The following is a 13,181-nucleotide window of genomic DNA, read 5'->3' as shown; positions in this document are numbered from 1 at the left end:
AAATTTATGAAATATGGGAATTTGAACTCATGGGTTCTGAAGATCGGAATTCACCTAGTTTATTCCGGGACTATGTGAATACGTTTCTTCAGATGAAGCAGGAAGCTTCAGGCTATCCTGCTTGGTGTAAAACTGAAGAAGACAAAGATAAGTATATTGACGATTACTATGCTCACGAAGGCATAAAGTTAAATAAAGATAATATTAGGACGAACCCTGGACTTAGACAATGCGCGAAGTTGTACCTCAATTCCTTATACGGAAAATGGGGACAACGTACAGATATGACACAGTGTGTGATTATTGATAGTGGGACAGAGTTCCATAGGTACCTTGCTACACCGAGATATGAGGTTCATAGTGTTATTCCAGTTGGTGATGAACATCTTATTCTAACATATAAAGACTTGGAAACCGAAAATGTACCTCTGGAATTTTCCAATGTCGTCCTTGCCGGTTTTATTACTTCATGGGCCAGGCTACAATTATATGATTTACTTGTGACTGTAGGACCTGAAGACGTAATTTATTGTGACACAGACAGTATTATGTTTACGTGTAAAAAAGATAGGGAACCTCCGTTGAAGCTTGGAAGCTATTTGGGTGATCTTACTGATGAAATTGAAGAAGGGTGGGAGTTTGTAACGTTTATAGGATTAGGGCCAAAAAATTATAGTATGCGGCTTAAAAATGCCGCAGGGGAGTTTCGAAATATTTTCAAAATTCGGGGAATTACACTAAATGATAGGACCTCTCAAAGAATAAACTTTGAGAGTTTCTATGGATTAGTGACAGAAAATATTAATTGTACAATTATAGAAAATCCAAATAGCATTGTGCGAAAACAGGGCTTCACTATCTTTTCGCGTAAAGAGACAAAAACACACCAAGAGGTAAACAAAAAACGTAAACGTATTGACGATATACAAACTGACGAACCAATACCAAAGACAAAAAGTTTACCTCATGGATATGTATCATAATAATTTTAGCTTGGCTTATAAGTGATTGTTTTTATTTATTTATTTATTTATTTTTTAACAGATCATTAGTAGAGTATGACTATTTATTTATTTATTTATTTATTCCATCGTTTGCTGTGCAAACTTATAAATTGTAAACCAAAGTACACATTTCATTCTAGTCATTCAGTTATTCTAGTCATTCATTCATATTTTAGTCATTTCAAGCTTTAATATTTATTGTTTAACTTATTCTTAATTTATTTTTAATTTATGTTGTTAATTGTGTGAGTGAGTGTGTGAATGAGTGTATATAAAGTAAAGTATCTATTGTATGCATTCAGTTTAATACAAGATGTTAAAGTTTCAACATCCATCAACCATTTTAATTGCTGGTCCTTCACGTGCAGGTAAAACATGTTTTGTAAATCGATTATTAAATGAACGTGATCAAATGTTTACTATGAAATTTAATGAAATTGTTTGGTGTTATGGTGCAGTCATACCAAATTTAGATGCAAGTTCAAAAATTCGATTTATAGAAGGTATTCCAGATATGAATAATTTTGAAATAGAAGAAAATTCATTATTAATATTAGATGACTTAATGTCTGAAACCAATGGTGATGTTGCAAACTTATTTACAAAATATGCACATCATAAAAAATTAACAGTAATATTTATTGTTCAAAATTTATTTCCAAAAGGAAAACATGCTCGTGATATAAGTTTAAATGCACATTATATTATAGTATTTAAAAATCCTCGTGATAAATTACAAATACAATATTTAGCAAGACAAATTATGCCACGATATAGTAAACAAGTTGTGAATGTGTTCGAAGATGTAACACGTGAACCTCACACTTATTTGTTATTTGACTTAACTCAAAAAACAAATGATGCATTACGATTACGTACAAATATTTTTCCTAATGAAACACTGCATGTATATGCAAATGTAAAAGACAGTAATTCAGTCATTTACGTTTAGTTTAGTTCAAGATGTTGAAGGTGAAACAACACTTTGATACTCTCCGTGCTTTGTGCAAATGCAAAAGCGCAAAGCGAAAACAAATTATACGACATGCATCTGGTGATTTAATACGTACTATTTCACAAGTTGCTAAAAACACAATAAAAGGAAACATTCCATTGAATTCGCGTCAGAAGCAACGTTTACGTAGACATAAAAAGATCTTGCGTGCTTTATCTGCACAACGTACAGCACTTAATAAGAAAAAGAAAATTTTATTGCAAAAAGGTGGGGCATTTTTACCATTACTTTTAGGACCATTACTTGGTGCAGTAGCAAGTAGTTTGTTTGGAAGATAACTATGTCGGAATTTCGTAAAATGATATTAGTGCCTGAAAATGCAATGCAACAAATGCATGCCAATATAAAATCAATAGATTCACATCAATCGCGTTTAGATGAAGAAATGAATAGTATTTTACAACGTCGTAATCTTAGTATTGAAGAAAAATGGAAATTGTATCAGCAAGCATTACAACAATATTTAAATTATACTTCATCAGTTTCACAAAATCCAATTACATTACCTATTATTGAAAAAGATGTTCCTCAAACATCATCTTCATTATTATCTCAAGAAGAAGAAAAAAATAATTCTATTTTACCCTTTGTATCAGACATTTTACAATCAGTACCAAAAACACAACGAAGGAAAACAGATCTATTATTAAAACAGTTAACAAGTTCTGATAAAATTCATTGGGATCAATCAGGAACAGTACGTATTCAAGGGAAAATAATACCAGGTTCTAATATTATTGATTTAATAAATGATGTTGTTCGTACACGAAAATATTCAAGAAATCCGATAGGCATTCACGAGTTTAAAAATTTATTGGATGATCTTAATGTACCACGTGAATTTATTTCTACTCCTATAGTGAAATCACATAGCAAAGTTAAAAAATCACAAAGTCCAACACTAGTAACAAATATTTTTAAAAACTGGAAAGAATATAAAATGTAAATAAAAAATGGGAAAATTGTCAAAATTATATTATGATTATACAAATCCTGCTTCTTTATCAAGTATTAAAACATTACAAACAAAAACAAAATTATCAAAAAAGAAAATTAAAAATTGGTTAGCATCTCAAGATGCATATACATTACATGCACCAGCACGTAAAGTATTTGAACGTAAACAATATTATGTTAGTGCACCAAATGAAACATTACAAATGGATTTAGCAGATATGCAAAATATTGCAAAGTATAACAAAAATTATAAGTATATATTATGTTGTATCGATATTTTTTCACGGTATGCGTATTGTGTTCCCTTAAAAACAAAAACAGGTCCTGAAATGGCAAAAGCAATCAAAAAAATTTTAAAAAATTTTAAACTACCCGTGTTTAATGTACAAACGGATTTAGGTACAGAATTTTATAATCAACATGTAAAACGTTTATTTAAAGAATATGAAATTAATCATTATAGTGTACATTCAGAAATTAAATGTGCATTAGCTGAACGCTTTATAAGGACATTAAAAGAAAAATTATATCGTTATTTTACGGCTAAAAATACATACCGTTATATAGATGTCTTAGATCAATTTGTAAAAAATTATAATCATTCGTATCATAGTAGTATTAAAATGGCACCGGCAAATGTAAATTACTCTAATGTTGATCAAGTTTTGAATACGTTGTACGGTGATAAAACGAATAAAAACAAATTAACATGTAAATTTCACCCTGGTGATTATGTGCGTGTTAGTAAATATAAACATAAATTAGAAAAGGGATATTTACCAAAATGGTCACAAGAAATTTTTATTATTGATAAATGTATTCCGACAAATCCTATTACATATAAATTAAAAGATTGGAATGATGAGGAAATTAAAGGAATATTTTACACAGAAGAATTACAAAAAGTAAATGTAAATTCAAACAAAACATTTTTAATTGAAAAAGTACTAAAACGAAAAAAAGATATGATGTATGTAAAGTGGTTGGGATATCCATCAAGTATGAATTCATGGATTAAAACAAATTCTGTTCAGTCTTCAAAATGAGTTCAATGATAGAACATGATTTCTATGTTACTCTTCCTTCAAATGCTAGTAGTGAAATTTTTACTGATAATACAACTTCTTCATTTATAGTAAAGTTAGCACAACCTATTCACTTAAGTGAAGGAGAATGGTATGTTGCATTAACACAACTTAATGTTCCTTTTAGTTTTTATAATGTAGGTAAAAATGAAAAAATTGTAATTGAAACCATCGTTAATGATGAACTTGAAATTGTACATGTTGATATTACACCAGGATACTATACTTCTATTACATCCATTTTAGAAATGATTCCTGAAGAATTACGCATGTTAAAATATTATAAAAATAAAAATCAAGTTGGAATTAGACATTCTTTAAAATTAAAAGATTTTTGTGTTATTGGAATGACACGCGGATTGCAACATTTACTGGGATTTATAAATGAAAATACAACAGAGTTTACAGATGCTGTTTTTGTAAAACCAGTTAATGAAGATATTCCAAGCGTAACACGTGCAAAATTTCCATGCAATTTAGAATATAATATACCAAACGTTTTTAATGTTTGTGTTGATATTGTAAAACAACAAGAAAATATTGGACCAGTACTTCGTAAAGTTAGTGCTTATAATATTGAGCACGGAGATGTAAAATGTTTTCTATTTCACACACCACAATATGTTAAAGTTGTAAAATCTTATTTTAACACGATTGAAGTAAACTTAAAAGATGAGCACGGTTTAAAATTGCCATTTCAATTTGGAACTTCAAACTTAACACTTCACTTTAAACGAAAATGATTTCTGAAAGTATTGATGATAGTTTTTACATTACACTTGTATCAAACGCAAGTACTGATGTATATCCTACAAATAGTCCAACACATTTTATTAATCAACTAAAAAATAATATTCAATTATCAGAAACCGATTGGCATGTAGGATTAAGTGAATTACATGTTCCTTTAACATGTTATAATGTTAACGATGGAGAAAATGTTATGTGGTATAAAATAAAAAATGAAGAAGCACAAAAAGGTAAAATTGTAAGTGGATATTATCACTCTGCACATCATATTATTGATGAATTAAATAAAATATCAAAAGATATAAAATTTTCTTTATCAAATATTGTACAAGTAGATTGTAGTGATCGTGTTGAATATGCCTTATTATCAGCAACATTAGCAATGCAATTAGGACTTCGTCAACATAAAGATCTTGTTTTGTATAAACGTGGATTTAAACAACCGTATGTTGATATTGGATATCCTCATCAAATTTTTATTTATACTGATATCATACAATATCAGTTTTTAGGTGATACAAAAGCACCTTTATTACGTATTGCAACAACATCAAATGTAAAATACGGTAAAGTAAAAACATTAACATTTCAAGATATTCATTATCTACCACTTGCAAAGTTTTCATTTAACAGTATTGAAATACTATTAAAAGACCATGCAGGACGAAATTTGCCATTTCGTTCTGGGACACTAAGTGTTACACTTCATTTTAAGCGCTCTCCTAATAAAAAGTAATTAATTAATTATATTTTAAACATGAAATTTAGACGGCATTACGGACATGGTATCCCATACTTTTCAGGACCTGTATATCAACGGGGACATGGTATAGGTAGTTTCTTCCAAGGATTATTTCGTTTTGCATTACCATTTCTTAAACAGGGTGCAAAAACTTTAGGTCGACAAGCATTACAAACGGGAATACAAGTAGCGGGTGATGTATTAGAAGATAAACCATTTAAACAATCTGTTCGTGCGCGTGTAAAAGAAGCTGGTGAAACATTAAAGACAAAAGCTGTTAACAAAGTTGGTCAGTTATTAACTGGAAGTGGTAAGAGACGGCCACGCAAGCGTAAAGCTCCGGCAATTGTTCGGTTTGGACCTCCAACTAAACGTAAGCATACAAACAAAAGCAAAAGCAAAAGCAAAAGAAAAGTAAAAAGAAAAATAAGTCGTGTTACAGATATATTTTCATAATGGCACTACTTAATTCAAACAGTGTGGAATGTTGTACCAATGATTTCGATTTATTTAGTACTCCAATGACACAAACTGCAATTGAATCTTGCTTTAATGCTGAATACCGTCCAATTTCAACATTAAGTTCTGATGGACCTATTGAATTTTTTATTCCCGGTGAAACAGGAGAATTTATTCATACTGCATATCTTTATCTTTACGTACGTTGTAAAATTACAAAACCTGATGATACACCATTAGCTGACACTGATGTTGTAGCACCAACAAATAATTTCCTACATTCATTATTTAGTCAAATTGACATTTCATTAAATGATAAATTAATTACTTCTTCATCAGGATTTTATCCTTATCGTGCGTACCTTGAAACATTATTAAATTATTCCCGTGATGCTTCTGATACACATTTGAAATTAGGTATGTGGTATAAAGATACTGCTAAACAATTTGATACCATAGGTAATGCTAATGTAGGTTTTCAACAACGTGCTAATTATATTAAAAATAGTAAATCGTTTGAAATGTATGGTCGTCTGTATACAGATATTGCTGGATTACCAAGAGCACTTGTAAATAAAGTAGGTCTTCGTATAAAATTACATCGTAGTAAAGATGCTTTTTGTTTATTATCTCCTGCAAATACTTCTTATAAAGTAAAACTTGAAGATGTTACTCTACATATACGTCGCATTGATGTTGCACCTCATTTGGCAATGGAAATCAATACTAATATCAATCATGAAACAGCAAAATATCCCCTTACAAGAGTACAAACAAGATCGTATACTATTCCTGCAAACGTTAATTCATACAATCTTGATAATATTTTTCTGGGTAACGTACCTAAAGGTGTTGTTATCGGGTTTGTTTCCAATTCGGCATTTAATGGAAAATCTGAACTAAATCCATTTCATTTTCAACACTTTAACGTTAACAAACTGCAACTACAAGTTGGATCAAAATCTTTTCCTCCCAGTCCCCTCACCCCCGATTTTAAAAACAATTTGTACCTTCTAAGTTACCATTCTCTGTTTTCCGGTACTGGTTTATATTATAAAGATGATGCACATACTATTACTCCTGAAGAATATCCACACGGCTATACTCTTTATGCATTTATTCTATCACCTACAGCAACATTAGATGATTGTACTTGGGACCTTGTGCGTGATGCGCCTGTAAATGTTAAAGTTTCCTTTTCTGAAAATTTAACTGAGCCTATAACATGTATTGTTTACGCTCAGTTTGATTCTTTAATTCAAATTGATAAAGATAGAAATATATATACTGATAATACTTTTTAAAAGTATCATTTTAATAAAAGAAGTATAACTGTTCACTTCTAAGTATATGAATTACATGTGTCCTACTGGTACAAAGTGTGTTAAACATTGTATATTGTAATATTTTTGCTTGATTATTCAAAGAGTTACAAGGTATCATACTATGAAGTTTGTCAAAAGTATTTTTTATGCGTTAGCACCATTCATCGTTATTGGAAAAGTTATAAAAAACTCTGTCATGAATATTTTCAACATGTTATTTCGTTTTATGAAAATATTCCATATACTCCACTAGGTCTTCCAACATATACGCGTATAAAGTGATGTAAAGTGAAGTGAAGTGATGTGAATTTAAAAAACAAAAGTTATGTACACGGATGATTTAATAAAAGTGTTACTTCGTGATAACGTTACTGGTGCAAATGTACATGGCATTTATCCTATTGATAGAATACCAAAAACTGTGCAACCACCGGCTGGACTTATTATAAATTTAAGCAATTCATCTTCAAGTGGAACACATTGGGTGTGTGTATTCATTGATGAAAATCAAAGAGGATACTATTTCGATAGCCTAGCATTACCATTTCCAAAAGAAATAAAAACTTTTTTAAATAAAAATTGTAAAATATATTTTACAAATAGTTCCGCATATCAAGATGATAATTCAATCTTGTGTGGACAATTTGTGTTGTACTTTCTGCATCATATTGTACGAAAGAAAAGCTTTAACGAATGTTTAAATTTGTTCAAAACAAATAATCTTAAACAAAATGATAAAATTGTATTCAATCATGTATCCAATATAATGAAAAAGAAAAACAAGTAAATTAGTTTAATAAATTTTTTTTTATTTACAATTTAAAATCTTGTATTTTTATTTACAAGAACATATCATATATCCTTTTTACAACTTTGCAAATGCGTTAGTTAATGTTATAGTACGTTGAAACTTCCACCAATAACATAATTGTTGTGCATTACGAAATGCACATCCTGATTTTTTATCAAGTTTAATATTTTGTTCATGAAAAGCACAATAATCATTAAATACGTTTGCTTGCATTGTGTTTAATGGTGGACACTGTTTACTTTCCAAATCAATAACATTAGCTAGTGCAAAAATACTTTTAATCCAAAGTGTTTTTTCTGCACCTTTACAATAAAAGGTTGCATCTTGTTTACAAAGTTGATATATAAGGTTACGTATGTGTGATACAGTATAACCGCATTTATCATTCCAAGTTAATCCATGTAAGTTTAATGTTAACCATTCAATTTGTTTTTGACAACCTAATGGAAGTATATTGTATTCTACTGGTGATTTTATTAAACAATGCAAATTTACTGTATCATCACACGCAGTTAAACAAAATTCACGTATAATAAATTCATTATTTGAAATCTTAAAACCTTGTATGTCAATAATGTATTCATTAACACATGGTGAAATTTTATGTTTACGATCTAAGAAAAATGGTATAATTTGTCCAACAAATTCAGTGTTCTTTAAACAATCACGCACTTTGCGTATAAAGTTTATACTTGAAATTTCACTATGGTGTTCTTCAAACACTTCAAATAAATCAATAAGAGTTATGTCGTTCGATAAATATCCTACAGCAAAAGTTCCAATATCATCGTGAAATAAACATTGATGTTCAAGATGCAGCAAGCATTGTTCACAAGAAATATTATTATTAAAACGTAAGTATGCACTTATAGTTTTTAAAACACAAACTTCACTAATATGTTCTTCATTACATAATACACAAAAATTATTTTCGAAATACATTATGTGCAGTACGTTTTCTTAACACACTTCACTATAGTCGTTCGATCTGTCTTTTTCAAGGAAAATACTTAAAAGTTCTTTTCGCACATTCACATCCACTGATAGTTCACCAAATGTAATATTAAAATAATCTCTTGTTAATGGTGTAATAACTGTATGTGTTTCTGCATAAATGTCAAATAATTCCTCCTGTACACGAGGATTCACTAACACAGACCAAACACGAATGTCTAAAACGTCTTCATTACAATAAAAACATTCATGAGACCATTCACATGTATCGTGCCAATAACATGCATAGCATATTAAATAATCATTTGGTTTCCATTTCGCAATGCAGTCTCTTACACAGTTCACATCCACATAGTTAACACCACATTCACAGTTCCAACTTAATTCTGATAAATCAGGTGAACATGGCGGCGTATCCACATTTGATACCACTTCGTCATTTGATTCCGCTTTAAAATGTGAATTATCTTGCGAAAATTCATACACTTCATTATCTATTCCCGCATCACTATCACTTGCATAAACTTTTATATTGTCGTTTTCATATTTTTCTAATTCATTTTCATCAAATGTACAATCTGGAGAATCTGGATATTCATTCTCAGCGTCTAACTTATGCTTCACATCAATGTCTTCTACAAACTGACGGTTCTCCATCGCTAACAAAACTATACATGCCTATTTTTTAAAAACAGTATTTAAATAAAAATTTCAAATGACGTCACGCGCTCGCGCCCGCGCACGCGGGTATTTTCCGTTCGCGCCCCCGCGCCTTCCCGCGCCGCGTCCGCGTTTCCGCCGCCGGGTTAAAAATTCTTTTATAGCAATCACCTAAATTATTATTCTTTAACGCATGCAGCTGCAAGGTTTCTCTTTACATACACCTGCAAAGTATTCTCTTTTATTATTTTAAAACATACACCTGCGAGGTTTCTCTTTTATTATTCTTTATAACAAGCTAGCATTGTTCTTCGATTTTCCAAGGTTTCTCTTTTATTATTCTCTTTTATGTCGCTACTATACATACAATAGTACAACAACCAATACCTGTCATCATATGTCATTTAAACAATAGTGTATTTCTATACAACTATACTCTCTACCCATTGTCTCCGGACGCCCCGCTGGTGCTCCACTATTACGAATACAATAGGTTTCTATTGTGTTTACCACCCCTTGTATTGGTTACATTTCCCAATATGACTACTGTCCAAACTCAATATGAGGGTATTTTATATTAAAATTTCTAAAATTGCACCTAAAATTAGGCCACATTTACACAAAAGTCGAAATTTCGGGGGGGGGGATCGTCAGGACCTCCAGGACCCACCCCCTGCGTACGTCCCTGTTTTTCTGCTTCCTTTCACTTTCTTTATTCTGCAATTTCATTCATTATCATTACCACCATCTCCTTTAGCCTAGCCTTGAAAAAAATATCTTTTCTGTTGTTTATCATTGAGTTGTCAATCTCACTTTCAATTGCTAGCTCTTAAACGTCTATATTAACTCACAAAGAATGTCCAAACTTTCAGTGGAATTTGCGTGTTTTTTATCCTTTCTCACATCGGCTTTTTCTAAATGTATGTGTATTTTGCATCATTCCGCTTACTACGATTACAGTAATTCAATTTCACTCACATTGGTCCGCGGTAACTTAGTGGCAGTTTGCTCACCACTGGTGTATGGGGTCCTTGGTTCGATCCCAGCTCGCGCCAAGTGGGCTTTGTGGTGGACAAACACCGTATGCGTAGATTTTCTCAGGATTCTCCCGTTTCCTCCCACTTTTTTCATTACATAATTTCATTCATTTCTCATCATCGCCGTCTTCTTTAGCCTAGCCGACATACTCATGAAACGTAAAACTTTTTTCATTTCGTTTTTCAGTTCCACTCATTATATTTTATAATAAGATGAAGGAATTACCAAGAAATGTGTGTAAAGATTTCATTGAAGAATGTGTATTCTCTCTATCACTCACTCCCGGTTGTTCTCTACATTTTTTCACCTAGTATTTTTTAAAAGAATTAAAATTAATCTATGTATATAAAATTGAAAATCACTATGTTTGTGACTTTAAATCTCCTGAACCACTCGACCGATCCTGAACAAATTTTCAACATAGATGAGGATCAGGTCTGGGGTCGTTTTTGTGATTTAAATTTGATGAAGCAACGTAGGGGAGGAGAAGGAGGGGGAGATATATAAAAATCAATTTATGTAACACTGAAAGTGACTATTTTTGAGTCTTCATCCCGGCGAAATTAAAATACCGCTAATTTTACAGTAATTATGTGATATTTTCAAATAGATAAAAAAGATAATCGAAATGTGGAACAAGAGCACCCTAGACAATATTATTTTACATGAGAAAACGTTATCACGATTCACTTATCTGCTCTCGATTTCGAGCCATTTGAAAATCGGCATTTATTTTCGCGTTTCTAAACAGCTAAAAACGGAAAGCCACTAGGTGACTTGTGATAACGGTACCTCACGCGAAATAATATTGTCTAGGGCGCTCTTGTTCCATATTTCAATTATCTTTTATCTATTTGAAGATATCACATAATTACTGTAAAATTAGCGGTATTTTAATTTCGCCGGGATGAAGACTCTTAATAACTCTTGAACTATCCGACCGATCTCAGTCAAATTTTCAAGATACATGAAGTTCGGATCTGAAAACATATTTGCAATTTCACTTTAACGGTAGGTCCTAGGGGAAGGGGACGTATAAATAAAAAAAAAAACCTAATAAAACCTAATAACTTTTGAACCACCCAACCAATCTCGATCGATTTGGTTTAAATCTAAAATCAGCCCCGTCACTTGGGGAGGGGGAGAAAGATATATATATATATATATATATATATATATATATATATATATATATATATATATATATATATATATATATATATATATATATATATATATATATATATATATAAATGATCGAAAATGACCACTATCAGTCTCGAATTTATAGTTTTCTTGGTCCCTTAGATAAACAGTGGTACTTTCGATCCCGTTTAAATCCAAATTCAAACCGGCAACTTGGGGGAGGAGGAGGAAGAGATATTTAAAAATCATCGAAAATAACCGATATTTGTGCTGAATCCACATTTTTGAGCTCGCTGAGATGAACGGTTACACTTCCGATGCCATGCCCGCAACATGAGGTGAGGGGAAATATATATATATATAATGGTCAAAAATGACAGATATTAGTGTTGAATCTATAGTTCTTGTGGTCGACGAAATGAACAGTGACACTTCTGATGCTGGTTAAGTCCATTTTTAGCCCTGACACTTCGGGGATGAGGAGGGGTGACATACATTAAAATGATTAAACATGAGCAATATCAGTGGGCATTTAAATTATTTATTTCAACCCAGCGAAGCGGGTAATATATGCTAGTATAAAATAAAGCATCTCTTAAAAATATTTAAATTATGTTGTTTACATTATACAGGGTGGCCCAGAAGTGGGCGTACCTCTTCTTTAGTTTGAACAGTATAGTGTTAGTTATGGAATTTCTGTACACAGTTACCTTGAAGTATTAAGAGTCATAAACATCGGTATGATCACCATCCATGTCGTAACACAGCTGAATTCTGCGCCAAGTTCTCGCAGATGTTTTGCGGTGAAGATGCACAACCTTTTCCAATCCAGCGGCCAGGAAACGTCTGATTCAGGTAATTGCGCAGAATTCAGCTGTGTTACGACATGGATGGTGATCATACCGATGTTTATGACTCTTAAGACCTCAAGGTAACTATGTACAGACATTCTACCATAACTAACACTATACTGTTCAAACTAAAGGGGGTACGCCCACTTCCGGACCATCCTGTACAGCTCATAAAATGACATTTTGTGTGGTCTGGGGATAATGAAAATTTAGAGGCGGCAGTCTCTTCTTATTTGTGGGCCTGGTTCTGAACCAGAAAGATACATCCAGCACTGCCATACGTAACGCCATGGAGTTTCATAACTATTTGGTAATTAAACTGCTGGTTACATGTACACGAAACAGCGAACAGCCTCTGCATAAATTTTTAGTTCAAAGATTTTA

The sequence above is a fragment of the Thermobia domestica genome, chromosome 13, assembly GCF_964235325.1.
Source record: "Thermobia domestica chromosome 13, izTheDome1.hap1.1, whole genome shotgun sequence".
Classification (NCBI taxonomy): Eukaryota; Metazoa; Arthropoda; class Insecta; order Zygentoma; family Lepismatidae; genus Thermobia; species Thermobia domestica.
The sequence above is the reverse complement of the archived record's forward strand: the minus strand, read 5'-3'. Positions refer to the sequence as shown.